This window comes from Arachis ipaensis, chromosome B1, assembly GCF_059453495.1.
Source record: "Arachis ipaensis isolate K30076 ecotype BB chromosome B1, ASM5945349v1, whole genome shotgun sequence".
Classification (NCBI taxonomy): domain Eukaryota; kingdom Viridiplantae; phylum Streptophyta; class Magnoliopsida; order Fabales; family Fabaceae; genus Arachis; species Arachis ipaensis.
Window position 1 is genome coordinate 120824337 of NC_142436.1, and position 12967 is coordinate 120837303.

Here is a 12967-nt window from a genome sequence, read left to right on the forward strand (position 1 = left end):
AGGGATATTTTTGAAAATAAAAATAAATATTTTTATCTAAAAATGATTATATTGAATTTATCTTGAAATATATTTATATGTAAATTTTTTAATGTATTTATTAAGTTTAGTCATGAACCTTTTAATTTGAATGAGTAAGGATAATTTTGACATATTAAATATATTTAATATTAAGAATATTTTTTTGTAAATTTAAAAAAATTAAAATCAATAATAACTTTAATTAAATATATTTGATATTAAGGATATTTTAGTAAATTTAAAAATAAAATAAAAATTAATATTTTATTATATTTATATTTATTTAAAAAATTAGAATCTAAAAAATTTAATTAAAAATATTTATTTTATTATATTTATATTTTATTATATACATTTACTAAATTTAATCATTAATATTCTAATTGAAAATTATAAGGACATTTTAGACAAAGTATTTACGATTCCCAAATATATTAAATATGAACCAAACAAAAACTAAAACATTCCTAGGCATATTATTAATATTCCATAGATTTTATTTTTACAAACCAAACATAGGAATACTATATACTTGGTAATACTATTCCAAGGAATTATATTCCTAGTAATAATATTCTTAGGCATAAAAATTAATCCTTCAACCACACACACCCTAAGGAGTCCTATCATGTGGAGACACCATTGGCTCAGCCCAAACACTCACCAAGTGGGCCCAGAAAATGGATTTTCGCACCTCTAAGTCTAGTATGTCATATTTCTGTAATTCTTAGTTATTAAATTAGTACATATAGAACAAATATCACCCTTGCTAGAGATCTTTGCTCATTCGAACCTTTCATCACTATTTTCTGTACAGTATGAGTCACTAACCTCCTAAGGTTAAGGTTAGAAGCTCTGCTGAGTTTCATGGATTAATAATATTACTGTTCTATTTCAATATGTCTGATTCTATTCTCTTATGCATCCTCGTTCTTCATCTTATGAATTGAGGATGACCTGTGACAATCACCTTTGTTCTACATGGGTTCCGTGCGAGTCCTGACCCGGATAGTGTTGAACCAAAGCTAGAGATTGCATTGCGGATTCCAATAGAGTACCTGGGCAACTTTGGATACGTGATATGAAATCCCGTTGACCGTGGGTAAGTGAGGTCTTTGTGGTGCTAAGGCTAGAGTCTGAGAAGTAGTGTTCCCTGATCTGGAAGATCTGCCTTGTCTATGGCACCTTGAGTAGGATCATGAAGGGGAGTGGATTGCTTAGAGCTTCATCTTCTCCTACAGTGAGAAACCTAAAGGTGGCTTGATGAGAAGACATGAGTCACTTGCAACATGGTGGATTGCTGCCGTGGAGGAGGTTAACTTGATGAGAGAACATGAGTTAATCACTTACGGCTGCCATTGAAGGAATCTGAAAGTTATTGAAGTAGACAGTAACAAAAGTTAATCCGAAAAGACAAAGCATCTCCGAAACCTCAACCGTTCTCATACCATTGATTTTGCACCTATCTAATAACATTTTATTTATTTATTTGTTTTATGCATTTTCTCGTGACAACTATATTTTCTATCCGCCTAACTAAGATTTGCAAGGTAACCATTGCTTGCTCAAATCAACAATCCTCATGGGATCGACCCTCACTCACCTGAGGTATTACTTGAACGACCTGGTATACTTGCTGGTCTATCTGTGCGAAACGTGCGGAGTTAGTTTCGTGCACCAATAGAAGAGAAAAATAAAGTATCTCACGATTCTTCTATTCAGAAACTCTTCACTATAACACATTTTGCAAGAATGCAAGTAATTCTGTTTTGGCTCCTACCGCATCAAGAGACAAAACCAAAGTCTCTCCTATTTTCTACTCACAGTATCTCAACAGAACCCAAGGTTAAAAGTAAAATTTAAAAGGAGGCTAAGATTCAACCCTGCTTCTCTTAGTCACTGATAACTATCGCCAACTTTAGGATGGCTACATTAAGTGCGGGTGACAATCCAGCCTAACAAAATCATTTTAAAAATTTTAAACATTCAAAATTATTTTTGAAATTCTAAAATTCATTAAAAAAATTCTAAAATTATTTTTAAAAATATTCTAGAATTCCTAATAAAAATAAACATCTGAACCTAATAAAAAAAACGGATAAAAAACTTAACAAAAAAGGATATTCAAAATCATTTTAAAAATTTTAAAACCTATCAAAACGAAATATCTAAAAAATATTAGAAAGAGAACTTTCAAAAATTAAAAAAATATATCTAAAATAAAAAAACATCTAAAAACCTAAAACAAAGAAACATCTAAAACATAAAAAAAAACATTTTAAGTGATTTTTTATTTTTAGTTTTTATTTTTGAAATAATTTTTTATCTTAGTTGGCTCTAATTAGCTGGACCATTAGTTGGTCTCCTAGACTTTTTCTAAATGAATACAACGTCCATGCGCATAGCAGAATCCTAGTTAGCTCAAATATTTTCACATAATTACTTTTAATAATAGAACAGATCAAATAATTATATTTGTATTAAATTAAATCAGAATAAATCAAGTTTGCAATTAATAAATCTAATATTTAATATTGTCATTATTCATATTAAGAAATTGGATCTTGGTACAATGTAGTATAGATTACATTAATTTTTATTTTTGGAACTATTTTTATTCTAGTTGACCCTAGTTGACTGGACCACTAATTAATCTTAGCTTCTAGATTTTCTCTAAATAAATAGTTAAATACAATCTTCCCATAGCAAAATCTTAATCAGTAGAAGGCAGCACCTAAAAAAACTATAACAACACAAATAGAAACTTTAATACATCGTTGAATAACGTAGAAACTTAATACTCCTCCCGTGTAACCTACCACACCTGCATGAAAGATTCGGACTAGCTGTATTTCTTTGCTCCTTTTCTCGGTTCCAGTTTGAAGCACAAACAGAAAATAGCTATATCAAGTTTCATTTTTTTCAAACATAACATTGTTTAAAATCATCTCATTTCTACCCTTTCACACAATCTAAATCACAGTAAGAACTCCTTTTCTTACTCATACCCATATCCACCCAAGCCTCAAAGGATTCGTTAGATGAACCTAGCCCAAAAAAGGTAGTGCACGTTTTTAGTTCACCCATACACAGCAAATAATTTGCATTCAAGCTAAATAAAAAATTATTTTTACAATCGTTTTTAATAGTAGAATCGATCAAATAATTTTATATGTGTTAAATTAAATCAGATCAAATTAAGTCGAATAACTGTAAAATCTAAAAAACTGTTTTTAATTGATAAATCTAAATTGTAAGAACCACGATTAATTAACCGCTTAATTAGTTAAATTAATTGTCCAAAATAACCTTAACACAGCCCATAACATCACAAAATACTAATTGCATGCTGAAATGAGTTGAAAGAAGAAAGAGGCAAAGTTATTATTCACCACCAACTTCTGGTAGCCATGATGGTAGCCAGAAAACTCACACATTAAATTTAATCAAAACCATAAATATATTACAACCACTTCTAATGAAGAAGCAAAATGTCAAAAAAATATATATAAAATAAGCATAGAAGGTTAAAAAAGATATTGATATAAAAAAATTAGAAAGAGCTAATGATTGATGAACTAAACAATCATAAAACATTGAGTTCCAATATCTTCATTTTTTCAGTTTTCACCTATTTTACAAGTAACTCTCACGAACTAAAACATAATAGCCTAAAAAAATTAGTAAAAGAGTGATAACACAAACTATAATCTCCAATTTGCCAACTTTGGAGTAGCTACATTGAGTGCAGGTAGTAGTCTAATGCTAGTAAAATTATTTTAAAAATTTTACATTCAAAATTATTTTTGAAATTCTAAAATTCATTTAAAAAATTCTAAAATTATTTTTGTAATCATCTTAAAAATTTTAAAATTTATTTTTAAAATTCTAAAATTATTGTAAAAATTATTTTAAAATTTCTAATAAAAAAACATCTGAATCTAATAAAAAGAAGCATAAAAACCTAACAAAAAAGGATATTCAAAATTATTTTAAAAATTTTAAAATTTATCAAAATGAGATATCTAAAACTATTAGAAAAAAATATTCAAAAATTAAAAAAAATATTTAAAATTCAAAAAAATCATCTAAAATCTAAAACAAAGAAACATCGAAAACATAAAAAAAAATATGATTTCTTATTTTTAATTTTTATTTTTGAAATATTTTTTTTATCCTAGTTGGTTTTAATTGACTGAACCATTATGTGATCAACAATCATACATTTGTTCTATCTTTTTTTAGCTTCTAAGAATTTAAAAGTGTTATTTTGCAAGGTTAAGCTAGAAAGAGCATGATTCTCGGATGGCCTTTTATAATCAAAATTCTCCTTTAGAGCTAAATCCAGCCTATCAAATTGCACAAAAATAGGCTTTATCTGCACACTGCTTAGTGACAATAGCTAAAAAACTCACACATTAAATTTAATCAAAAGCATAAGTATATTACAACTACTTCTAATGAAGAAGCAAAATGTCAAGAAAGCTATATAAAATAAGCATAGAAGGTTAAAGAAGACATTGATATGAAAAATTAGAAAGAGCTAATGATTACTGAACTAAACAATCATAAAACATTGAGTTCTAAAATGTTTATTTTTCCAGTTTTTACCTATTTTACTAGTAACTCTCATAAACCAAAACAGCATAGCCTAAAAAATTAGTGAAAGAGTGATAACAGAGACCATAATCTCTAATTTGTCAACTATGAGATAGCTACATTGAGTGCAGATAGCAATCCAACACTAGCAAAATCATTTTAAAAATTTTAGACATTCAAAATTATTTTTGAAATTTTAAAATTCATTTAAAATATTCTAAAATTATTTCTGAAATCATCTTAAAAATTTCAAAATTCATTTTTAAAATTCTAAAATTATTTTAAAAATTCCGAATGAAAAAATATCTGAACCAAATAAAAAGAAGCATAAAAAATTTAACAAAAAAATATTCAAAATCATTTTAAAAATTTTAAAACCTATCAAAACGAAATATCTAAAAAATATTAGAAAAATAACATTCAAAAGTTAAAAATAATAAATCTAAAATAAAAAAAAAATAATCTAAAACCTAAAATAAGGAAACATCCAAAACATAAAAAAAATATTTTAAGTGATTTTTTATTTTTTATTTTTATTTTTAAAATATTTTTTTTCCTAGTTGATTTTAATTAACTTGACCATTTGTTGGTCTCCTAAACTTTTCCTAAATGAATACAACGTCCATGTGCATAGCAAAATTCTAGTTAACTCAAATATTTTTACATAATGGTTTTTAATAATAGAATAGAACAAATAATTACATTTGTGTTAAATTGAATTTGAAATTTTAATAATAGAACAGCTCAAATAATTACATTTGTGTTAAATTAAATTTTAACAAATCCAGTTTACAATTAATAAATCTAAATGTTTAATGTTGTCATTGTTCACATTAAACAATTAAATCTTGGTACAGTGTAGTATATATTACATTAATTTTTATTTTTGGAACTATTTTTATCCTAGTTGACTCTAGTTAACTCGACCATTAATTAATCTTGTAGACTTTCTCTAAATAAATAGTTAAATACAATGAAACCATAACAACACAAATCAAAAACTTAAATACATTACTGAATAGAAACTTAATACTCCTCCCGTGGACCCTAAACATTCCCGAACCTGTTGTCGCGCCACACTTGCGTGAAAGGTTTAGATTAGCTATTCTTCTTTGCTCCCTCTTCCGGTTCCAGTTTGAAGCACAAACAAGAAACAACAATATCAAGTTTCATTCTTTTTTCATCAAACATAACATTGTTAAAAAATTATCTCATTCCTACCCTTCCACTCAAACCACATCACCGTAAGAAACTTTTTTCTTACTCATACCCCTATCAACCGAGCCTCAAAGCATTCCATAGAGGAACCCGGCCAAAGAAAAGATAATGTACCATTTCCAGTTCACTCATACACAGCACACAATTTTCATTCAAACGCGACAAAAAAATATTTTCACAATCATTTTTAATAATAGAATCGATCAAATAATCATATTTGTGTAAAATCAAATCAGAGCAAATCAAGTCGAATAACTATAAAATCTAAAAAACTGTTTTTAATTAATAAATCTAAATTGTAAGAACCCGCTTAATTAGTTAAATTAATTGTCCAAAATAACCTTAACACAGCCCATAACATCACAAAATACTAATTGCATGCTGAAATGAGTTGAGAGAAGAAAGGGGCAAAGTTATTATTCACCACCAACTTTCGGTGGCCATAACTCGAGCTACGGTGTTCCGATTCGCGTACCATCACCGGCTACGCGAAGCTCTTGCCGAACCCGTTAGTTTCATCTAATCAAAGTGGTAAGAATTTTGAGAATCCCTGCCCAATTTTCTGCCCTTGTGAAATTTGAATTTGAGGTTTTGATTTTGAGTGAATTTTTTTATTTTGGTTGTTTAGGTACTAACAATTAGTGAGGAATTGTTGGGTTCTATCCCAAATTTCAGTGGATAAGGTAAGGTTTTTCAAAAATCCTTGTAGTTTAGTATATTGTGAATATTAGGTTTTAATTTTTATGAAATATATAATGCTAGTTTGAGCATTGGTACTTGTTGGAGTTGTTTTGGATATTTGAAAGCATTTGGATTGGAATTGGTGGCTTGATTTTGGTTGAAAGCATGGTTTGGACTCAAATTTGGGTATTGTGAATATTAGAAATTGGCCAAGATATAGTTTCGATTTTCTCTATATAATATGTAATATTTTTAGACACTTAGGCTAGTGGACCATAGGATAGGTTTGAATGGTTGATAGTGGACTATAATTATTGATGCTTGTGCAATTTTGGTGAATTATGATGATAATTGTTGATGTTTGGATGAATAATGAAAATTATGTAAATTATGATAAATTGTGTTGGTGAAGAGTTAAATTGTGTAAGATTAAAAATGTTGAAATCTTAATTTAGAACTTGTAGTGTTTTGATGAATTATGTTGGAAAAATTGGATGAAATAGGTTTAAATTGATAGAGGAAATCAATTGGTAAGTGGGAAAATATATTGTTGTGATTGTGGAACATAAATGGTGAGAATTGATGTGCAATAGAATGTTTATGGAATGGTTTTGGTTAAGGAGTTTGAAAATTTTGAGAACCTTGCTGATTTTTGCAAAAATCATGTTTTACTAAACTTTGATGGATCATAAATTGAGCCTCTATTTTCAAAATTGGTTCAAATTTATATTAAATTAAAGTTCATTTAAAGATCTTTAAATTGATATAAAGTTTGAGAAAAATAGAATTTTGTAGAGGAAGTTATGAATGTTTAAAATTTTGTATTTAAAACTGAATTCTACAACTTTACAGAATTTTGCAAATTTGGGATGTCATGCGTATGCGGGCACCGCCATATAGGGGCGTGCGTCTCTGCCAGGCCCTCATGCGTACATGGCCTATGCATACGTACGCGAGATGGGCCAAAAGCAGGGATGTGTACGCGGCCTCCTGCACCATACGCGGGTGATGGTTTCTATCCAGCACCGTCGCGTACGCGACTCATGGATGCGTATGAATGATGATCCAAAACTAAAGTGTACGTACGCATACTTGGGCATGCATATGCACATGTCCTGTTTTGCTGAAAAATCATTTTTCTCTTATTTTTAAGGTTCTCTAGCTTTCCAAACATTCTTTAAGTACTGTTTAGGAATACTATATAGTACTTAGGCTATAATACTCCTAAGGATAAGTTAGTGACTTAATTTAGTAAATTTCTGTATGAATCTAGAAGACAGAGACTTAGGTTTCTGGAGTACTGAGGATAGAATTAGTTGAGTGAGATGACGGAGTACTGTAATGATGATTGTATGACGAATTGTGGAATTACGGACCGCTGATGGTTGAGACGAGTCTAGAACTCGAGATTAAAGTGATGACTTTACTGAGTAGTGAAAATGATTTTTGAAAACCACTGATATGTTGTTTTATACTAAGATTGTTGAGACGATATGCGCCTGGCAAGGACAGTGGTTAATCCCGCTTGTCGAGGTCGCGGCGGTGGCATAAGGACAGTGGTTAATCCTGCTTACATTGAGATGTGAGGTTTGTGGCAGAGCATCCCGCTCACATCCTTTCGGAATCACAAGAGTGTGTAGGCACTATATCCTGGACCGTGTCCCGAGCTCGATATCCCAGGAAGCTCCTATTTATTCGTGACCGAAAGGCGACATCTCGATGGGGATGTGTCAAGTTGGCAGTTGAACCAACGATGTGATATCACAGCCAAATAGGACAGGCATTCATCATGTGCATATTCTATATGTTTGTTTTCTTTGCCGACTTTCATTATTTGCCTAATTTTATAACATGTCTAATTACTTTTTGTTTTACTTGTGATACATGATAAGTAATTGTGCTTTACTTGTATGAATTAAATGTGTTTTCTACTGGTATTGAGGAGGTTCGGAAGGCAGTGGCGATGGGATTGCATGGAGGTTAGGTTGGTGAAGGCTGTGGGACAGCAGTGAACTGATAGTTTAGAAATCTCCTAAGTTAGATGACCTGTTTAATGATTTAATTACATGTTTTATAAGCTTGAATACTATGATGGATATGAAGTTTTAGGATTGTCTCTAGCATCTCCGAATCTTATATCTTACATTACTGGGAACTATTTCTATACTGAGAACCTCCAGTTCTCATACTATATTCTGTTGTTATTTTTCATATGCAAGTCGTAACCCACCTCGGTGAATTGTGTGATGGTGACAAAGCGAAGGATCTTGGTTATCTGTTGGAGTCTTTTGATTACTTTTGTTTAGTACTCTCACTTTTGTATTTATATTAGCCTTAGAGGCCAACTTTGAGAGAGATATGATGTATTCTGTTTTAACTTTCAAAAACTCTGTATGTCAGTTTATAACTAGTCAGCCTAAACTCCGCGGGCTGAGGATAGTTCTTTATGACTATTATACTCATATATCTATTTATGCTTTCTTATATCATATATGTATCTTGTGCTTTAAGTTTGTAGCTTCATGTAGACATTTCGCACTTTTGTAACTCTGTTTTGAGCTTATTCCTTCATCGAGCTTCTGATGAGTGGATATTTTATACGCTTTTTGGCATTATTTTCATAGTGTTTTGGTTATGTTTTGTTATGTTTTATTAAGTTTTAGTAGGTTTTAGTGCAAAAATCACTTTTTGGATGCTACTTTGAGCTTTTGTGTTTTTCTTATGTTTTTAGGTGATCTTTGGGTGATTCTGGCAAGTTTTGGAAAAGCCTGATTCAGAGAGAGAGAAAGGGTTGCAGATGCTGTCAGATTCTAACCTCCATGCATTCGAACGGGCATTTCTGGAGCTATGATAAACTACTATTTTATGGTTTATCTTGTGTTCAATTGAGTGGTTTCATTAATTCTTTACCCACTTATTCATATAATTTGCATGATTTTACAATTCCTTCCTAGTTCTGTTCTATGGTTGAAAACTTACTTCCTAGAGATCTTTAATTTGTGTATTTTAATTCTCCTTTATACCATTCGATACCGTGATCTGTGTGTTAAGTGTTTCAGGCTTTATAGGATAGGAATGGCTTAGAGAATGGAGAGAAAGCTTGCAAAAATGGAAGAAACACAAGAAACCAAGGAGATAACCAGCGAGCATCGACGCACACGCATAGCTCACGCGAGCACGCGACATGGAGAAATTTGCAGCGACGCGTGCGCGTGCCTGACGTGTACGCGTGGATTGAAGTTTGCACGAAGACGCGTGCGCATGACTGACACGTACGTGTGGCACGCCAAAATGACCAGTGACGCGCATGCGTGACAGATGCATACGCGTGACATGCGCGATCTGCAGAAATAACAGAAAATGCTAGGGGCGATTTCGGGCCGAGTTTTGACCCAGTTTTCAGCCCAGAAACACAGACTAGAGCCAGAGAACTTGAAAAGACTCAAGACACATTCTCATTAGCATAGTTTTTAGTTTTAGATCTGAATCTAGAGAGAATTTACTCTTCCTCTAGGTTTTCCTTACATTCATAGTTTATTAGTTTTATGCTTTCGCTTTTGGATATTGAAGAGTCATCACCTCCGTTAAAGATATTATTCTAGTTTGTTTTCTTACTCTTTTATTATTCCATATTCTTAATTCTTGTTTAGAGTTACAATTGGATTATTTTCATGGATTGTTAATGCAAAGGATTACTTTTACTTTTAATTAATTTTGAATTCCTATTCTATTTAAATTATCATGTCTCTTTTCTATTCCAAACTCCCAATAACGAAGATGGTATCCATGTCAATGGAGTAAATTCCCTACTTGACATGGAGGTTGATTAAGAGGAGACACTTGAGTTGGAATGCTCAAGTTGTTAGTTAAATTAGAAGTTGTTGGCTAATTCTGTATTTACTAACGCTAGACCTTCCCAAGGGAGAGGACTAAGATTTGCGAATAAGAGTTAGCTCAATCACTTGACTTTCCTTTATTTAGTAAGGGTTAACTAAGTGAAAATAACAACCTCTTTATACTACATTTGAGAAAATTCCAACAGGGATAGAACTTCCAATTAATCATTCCCCCAGTCAAGGCTTTTTAATTAGAATATATAATTTTTTTTAATTTATAATTATTTATTTTCTGTCATTCAACTCTCAAAATCTCTCGAAAAACTCCTGATTAATAAATTAGCACCCTTTTTAGCAACTCGTTGGGAGACGACCTGGGACTCATACTCCCAGTATTTTTATTCTAAACTTTTGTGACAACCTTTCTAAATTGATGAGGCAGATTTTAGCTGGTTAAGAACTATACTCGCAACGCTGTTCTTATATTATAATCTCTTAATTGGCTGACTCCCGTCTTACGCATCAATTTTTGGCGCCGTTGGCGGGGAGTTGCAAGCTATATGTTTACCATGAGTTATATGTTTCTTTCATTGAATGACGTGTTCACTGCCTGATCCAAGCTTAGCCGCATTTGATCCTAAAATTGAAAGAACTATTTCACGTATTAGGCGAGCTCGGCATCGGTTAGCCTCTGAGGGTGGTGAAGTGATTGTTATCGATTCACCAGTCTCATCTGAGGGCGAATCTGAACTGCCATCTAAGAGCGAAATAAGCTCCTTTACTACTGATTCAGTTGATTCACGTGCAGATAGAATGGCAGCACCTAGGAGGATTACTCTTCAGGAAGCTGGAGCCCCAGATTATACACTACAACAGTATCAAGTGCGTCATCCAAATCTGGCTGAAGATTTTGAACTGAAGACTGCACTAATCAACTTGATACCTAAGTTTCATAGCTTACCTGCTCAGGAGCCTATCAAGCACCTAAGGGATTTTCAGACAGCCTGTTCTACTGTTAGGTGTCATGGTGCAAATGAAACTTCTATTCTGTTAACCACCTTCCCGTTTTCTCTTGAGAGAAAGGCAAGGGAGTGGTATTACTCCCAACCTGAAGCAATTGTTACCAACTGGGATATGCTCAGGAGAGAATTTTCGGAAAAATACTTTCCAGCTGAAGTTACAGATAAATTGAGAAAAGAGATCTCCTGCATTGTTCAGGGTGAATCAGAAACTCTCTATGAGTACTGGGAGCGCTTTAAGAACCTTCTGGACGTATGCCCCCATCACATGATTGACAGGCTGGTGTTGATCAGCTACTTCACTCAAGGCATGAAGCCTCAGGATAAAACTACGTTAGATGGTGATAGTAATAGTTCCCTGAAAAAGTACAAGACCGCAGATGAAGCATGGTAACTAATCAGCGATCTAGCTGAGTTCACTCGGAATCACAGGCACAGGAGCAGCCACTCAAAGGCTGTTGCAGAAGTTTCCTCTAGCAGTGAGACTACTGCTCTTACACAGAGTATATGTGAAATGACCAACCTACTGAAGTAGATGCAGTTGAATCAACAAGAACAACAGCCTCTCCCAGCACAACAAAGCCAACAGTTAGTTCCTCAAAGAGTATGCAAAATCTGTGCTGATTATAGTCATTATACTGATGAGTGCCCGCAGCTCCAACAAGAAGACAACACTTTGGCAGCTACTCATAACTTCTATGACTGCCCAAATCAAGGATACAATCAACAAGGCGGCAACTACAACCAAGGTGGGAACTATAACCAAGGGTGGCAGGACAACTCCAACCAAGGTTGGAGAGATAATTCCAACCATGGCTGGAGGGAAAACTATAACAGAGGAGGCAGAGACAACAATGAAAATAAGAGGTGGAATAACAACAACAGACAGCAAAATTAGAACCAGCCTTACAGAGCACCTCACCTGAGACAGTCCCAAGGACTCCAGCACAACCAACAACAGGTCCCTCAGATTACTTATCCTCCTTCCTCATCAAATGACGAGATGCTTCATTCCCTTGCACAAGGACAACAAGACATGCAGACTACACTGAACTCTACTCTAAATGGTCTGAATTCCACTTTATAAGCTCTCGTCTCCCGGATAGATTCATTTCCCGCTTTCACCAACCAGCCTTCAAGCTCCAGTGGAATTTTTTCTCAACCCTTACCTAACCCCAAAGGTGGCATCAATGACATCACTTTGAGGTCTAGAACCACACTACAAGAGAAGAATCAGGAGGAGCCAAGCCCACAAGAACACGCCCCAATTGAGGACTTGGTTGAAGTGGAAGATGCTGAAGGGGAAGAGGAAGTACAAGACATGGTTGAAGAAGAAGTAGCTCAGCCAAGGAATGGAGCACCAAAGGATGCAGAAGCTGCAAGTGGAGTCATTCCTATTCCATTTCCACACCATGCAAGAAAGTCTAGAAAGCAGATGGAACTTGATCCCAAAATGGTAGAAATTTTCAAAAAGGTTGAGGTAACTGTTCCCCTTTTTGATGTTATTCAATAGGTACCTAAATATGCAAAGTTTCTGAAAGATTTATGCATACATAAAGATAAAATTAATGAATTAGAAACTATTTCTTTAGG

The 12967-nt window shown here is 33.0% G+C and overlaps 1 non-coding gene across 1 annotated transcript; it reads right to left on the reverse strand.

Moving 5' to 3' along the window:
- Positions 1–11540: 11540 nt before the first annotated feature.
- LOC148578152 (small nucleolar RNA R71) lies at positions 11541–11644 on the reverse strand. Its single transcript, XR_015902917.1, has one exon. It is a non-coding gene; the product is annotated as a small nucleolar RNA R71 (small nucleolar RNA).
- Between the last annotated feature and the right edge of the window lie 1323 nt (positions 11645–12967).